This window comes from Lactuca serriola, chromosome 4, assembly GCF_051521515.1.
Source record: "Lactuca serriola cultivar US96UC23 chromosome 4, Lser_US96UC23_V15, whole genome shotgun sequence".
Taxonomy (NCBI): Eukaryota; Viridiplantae; Streptophyta; class Magnoliopsida; order Asterales; family Asteraceae; genus Lactuca; species Lactuca serriola.
In genome coordinates, this window is record NC_136411.1 from 29544607 (window position 1) to 29549582 (window position 4976).

The 4976-nt window shown below is 36.0% G+C and overlaps 1 long non-coding RNA gene across 10 annotated transcripts; it reads right to left on the reverse strand.

Moving 5' to 3' along the window:
* Positions 1-865: 865 nt before the first annotated feature.
* On the reverse strand, positions 866-4698 carry LOC145101259 (uncharacterized). Of its 10 annotated transcripts, XR_013705547.1 has the most exons (9): positions 4011-4689; positions 3492-3929; positions 3368-3409; positions 2852-3056; positions 2659-2770; positions 2116-2567; positions 1595-1918; positions 1370-1482; positions 866-1268 (listed from the first exon to the last, which is right to left on the reverse strand). It is a non-coding gene; the product is annotated as an uncharacterized LOC145101259 (long non-coding RNA). The 10 variants fall into 10 exon arrangements; XR_013705549.1 differs by having other exon boundaries at positions 2852-3929; positions 4011-4084; positions 4160-4696; XR_013705545.1 differs by having other exon boundaries at positions 2852-3409; positions 4011-4694.
* Between the last annotated feature and the right edge of the window lie 278 nt (positions 4699-4976).

A 4976-nucleotide genomic window follows, 5' to 3' on the forward strand; every position in this document is an offset into this window, starting at 1 on the left:
TCACAGAAAGACATGGGACGTGTTCGGCAAAATTAGCTGGTAGCGAGTAGTTTGTAGCGTTTTGTTAAATGCTACATGAAATAGCATTTGAATTTGGAGCGTTTTGTTTAAACTAAACGCTTGAAGCTTGTAGTGCCGAACGAGACTTTCTGTTTAAAACGGAGTCTTTTGTCAAACGCTAGAAACTAGAAACTCTCAAACGCTTCCAAACGCTCTATGTTGAACACGCCCATGATCTTTTTGTTTGTCCCCAACCTCATCATATGTTCAATTAAGGTCAACGTAATTATTATACTATCAATAATCAGTCAACAACTCTTGTTAAATAAGTCAATAATCTGTATTGGACCAATGCTATAAAATTTATAAGTCTGAAGATAATGCAAAAATATTATGACTATATGTATGTTAAAAAATATCCGGTATCTGAAAATCAGGTCCGGCCAAAAGGATAAGGCAAATTGGATGATCGACGAACCCTTACGTCGGCTTGTGGATCCAACGGGATTTAATTTTAACTAGGAAAAGAGCCATGCTTTGCATGGGTCGGAAACAATTTAGAGTTTTTTTTAAGAGAACTTGCCAATTATCATTTAATAAATAAAGTGCAAGTTACTCATTTTCATAAAATAAAAAATAAAAAATAAAAATAAAAATAAAAAATTGTTAAGCTCATGCCATGACAACGGTGATGAAAGTTGAAAAGGTAAATTACACATTGTATTGCATTTTCTAATTTACATAAAACTAAACATTTCATTAAAATGCCCCCAAATGTCATAGCTACTCGTTTTACTCAAATTTATTTTTGGTTCCAAGAATAGTTTGGAAGGAATTGGAATTGGAATTTGTAGGGCTTGAAATATGAAGAACTGAATTTTGTCATGCATTTGGTTGGCAAGTAACAACAATTGTTCGGTGAAACGGGTATTTGAATAATTTTAATGTTTAAATTGATAGAAAGGATTTTATGGATTGCAATGTAATTTAATTCTATACATAAGATTGGAGTGGAATTGACTGTGTGGAATCTGGAACAACATCTCCATTGACATTATTTTCTCACGGAGTATCTGTGCTGGTGGTTAACCACGCAGTTGTGCGTTGATGATGGTGGAATCGTATTCCGCCTTTGCCGCCACCCGTGCCGCCTGCCAGCTCTTTTCGGCTTCCGCTGTCGCCCTTTTCCTTTCCGATTTCTGACTCGACATTGCAACCTTCTTCAACATTTTTGCTTGTGCATGTGCCCTCTTTTATTCCACTTTAACCTAAAAAAAAATCCCAAATTTAATTAATTCTACCAAATTTCCTTCCTTCGTTTATAATTTAATTATTATTATCGCAAATCTGAACATGCAATCAAATTCACCTCTATTCTTCTCATTTATGCTACAAGTTTTGCTTTCCGGTGTCTTTCCCATGCTTGAATTTTAATCACTTTGTGTATAAATCGCTTGAATTTTAATCACTTTGTGTATAAATCTGAGCACACATGATAAATAATGTTTATAAAAAAATATTTAAAATGTGAAATAACATTAAAAAACAAATAAGAGTAGATGATCGTTTTACCTTTGTGTTTAAAAACACATACCTTGCATTAAATTTAGATTCTCGGCATCTTCTCACCTAACCACCCGTTTCTCAAACTCAACTCTAAACGCCTCCTCGGCCAAAATGTTCGTTTCGCCCTCCATCGCTTTCTTGTTCGTGTCCTCTTTATTTGCCCAAGCCGCAATGTCTATCTTTCCAAGTTGTACCCCTAGCTATAAAGGCTCCTTCCATGTTGTAAGTTGACTTCTTGCTCGGTCAACTCTTTTGGATTGGGTACTTTTCTTCCTCTTCGGGGAGTTGATGGAATTGAAGAATTTGGACTCTGAAGGGGCGTTGTGGCCCCCACAGGACCATTTTCCCCCATCTTGTTGACAAAAACAACAAGGGCAAAATATTAAAAATTACAAAAACACCATATATTATATTCGACATGGTATACAAAAAAAGACCATATAAAATGATCAATTTGCTCTCAGTCAAATCCTGTGCCACGGTGAAAGTGACTAACGATTAAACTGTGATATGCAAGATTAAAAGGAAAAAAAAAACGATATGAAATACCTGTTTTATCCTTGTTTGAATTCGTTCCACATGATGACTCTCTAGTGTGAACTTATTTTAAATCTTTACTTTGAGGACACGAATCGATTGACTCGCTGAGTCCATTCGTGTGACCAGTAACGGGCTCATGTTGTGTATAGGTTCTTCCACAAGTGAGACTGCGCGTTCATAGGCCTTGTTTACTCACTCCCTGACCTCTGTATCATGATTTCCCCTGTTTTGCTGTTGTACAACTTGCTTATTTCCATTCTATCTTCCATTTGAGTGATTGGCAGCAGACCAACTTTCTAACTAAACCCATAAACATCAACTTAAGCATATGTCATCTTTGTGACCTCCAAGTGAAACAATTGTCACTCTCAACAAAGGCTCAAGTATGTTCCAAAACGACCCCACAACAGTACGCCCTGCTTCAGGTAACCAACAGTCCGACATGCAGACTTGCTTATCACCTGTTTCATTTCAACAACTATTTAAGTAAATCCCGTTATTAGGAAGAATGAAGGAGAAAGGGTAAATAAATATGGTTTTATGTTTACATACCTTGTTCTTCTTTTCTAACCCACCAATGATCCTTTCTATACCTTGTTCTTCTTCAGAGATAAGGTTTGAGGAGGTTTACATTTTACTCCTGTTTGTGTTTAAATAGATTTAACTGTGAAGCAAAACAACGCCAAATTCAAGTCAGATGATAGTGTGAATATTACAAGAAAAGAAAACAAGAAATAAGACATACCTGCATAGTAGTGATGAACTCTTTAAAACCAAAAAAATCCTTGACGCTTGGAATCTGAATCTATTCAAATCTTCAAAAAGCACAATAAGTGCGATGAAAGAAAAAAGTCTTCGAGTGAAAAAAGAAGCATCTTTTTTAGAGATGATAAATGTTAAGGGGGCAGTCATTCAGTCAGTTCTGACAGCACAATAACACACTGGCCCTTCTGAAAATAGGCATATACAGAGAGCAATATCATGATTAGATTCATATTTATACCATACACTTTTAGGAGCATAGGAATATATCCAACATTTACTCAATTATTAATCACATTACATTCCAAATTCAGCATAGTTACAGCAGAACAACTATATACTAACAAATTTTACTGAACCTCATAAAACCCTAAAATAAAGCAACATACAGGTTGAATACACAGTGGTATCTCTTTTATTTATATTGAAAACAGAAGCTTCTAAAAACATCCATCAGCTTGTATGTTAAACTGAAACTAAAAGAGTTTGGAAAAATTACGTTTGAAGAATATGTAAGTTGTGAGTATCAATTCAGAAATCACTGCATATAGACAATAGGGAACAATGAAATTACATTATAAATTAACAACTGATCACAACAAATAATATATATAATATATTACCTGTTCGGTTTTATTTAATCTTGACAGGTTTATTTAATTAGTATGTTAGTCTTTGTTATTTAGTAAAATAAATACTTTGGGTCTTCAATTGAATGGGTCATATGGACCAAGTATTAGGAGCTGGAAAAGGGGAAAAACGTGGGCTTGTTCTCCTTTAGTTGAGTTTAGTTTGTTTAGGTTTCATTAGGGTATGTAGGCTATAAAAAGCTTTTTATCTTCTGAATAAGATGAGCAGCCGTTTGAGTCACAATTACTTCTTCTTCTTCAACATATTCCTCACGTAACAAAAGAAGGCCGAATCTTTGTTTTGCAGTTGACAAAAGAGGGCCTGATTTCCAACATTACCACTCACAGCTGCCTCTGAAAGCACGTAAGAAGTTAGGGTAGAGAGAGCTGTTGAAAGCAATGGATGTGTAGCAAGCACAGCTGTAGGGTATCCTATAAAAAAAAATCATGTACTTAATCATTCAATAACACCAAGGATTAACAAAAAAATAACAAATAGATAAGGAAATATACCTATGTCTTAGCCGAAGCGAAGATGCAAAGGCCTCTAGAGCCTGAATCTTATAAGAAACAGGATTCGGCCTCAACTGAAAGAAATCAAAATAAAATAATAATAAAAAAAATAAAATAAAAAATCACAAGAAGGTGATGAATTACTGAACTTGCTGATGAGTTGTGGTGGTGATGGTTACGACTGGTGCTACCGACGCTGCTGATTTTTCTCCGTGTCTAATATGAAGGGTCCTAGGGTTAATGGACGGGTGAGGTGGCTTTAAGGGTTTACCGAGAGACAGAGAAGATGAAGATCAGGAGGGCAACAAAGAAAGAATCGGAGAATGTAGGTGGGAGACCATTAAAGAAAAAGTCGTCTCAAATTTCGGATTTCGGACATACTTTGACGGAGAAGATGTGTGGGTATTGAGAAAGAGAGGTGAGACCCGCGTCGGATCCTGGGCGGGAGACATGGCGGTGGACAACAGCTGCCGACGGTAAGGAGTAAACGAAAGTACAACGATGGTGAGAGAGGTCGCCGGTGAAGGAATATCAAAGCCTCAAACCCACTGAGGTGAAATAGACCGAACCAAAATAAAGGCGGTGGGCAGCAACAGGTAAAGGAGGTGTGGAGAAGGATCCGGAAAATAGAAAGAGAGACAGTTTTATCTTTTTTTAAAAGAAATTGAGGCGGTGCACATCGTAGAGGAAAATCTGAAGAGCAAAACTATCAAGCTTCAAAATTTACTGTGGCCAAAATATAACATACGTAAAGTTTGTTGGCCAAAGTTTGAAGAAAGGAAAGTATACTGCTCAAACATCCCATGCGCTTTAATATGTATATATGATTATGTAGGTATCAAATCTCTCTCTCTCTCTCTCTCTCTCTCTCTCTCTCTCTCTCTCTCTCTCTCTCTCTCTCTCTCTCTCTCTCTCTCTACATATATATATATATATATATATATATATATATATATATATAAAAGA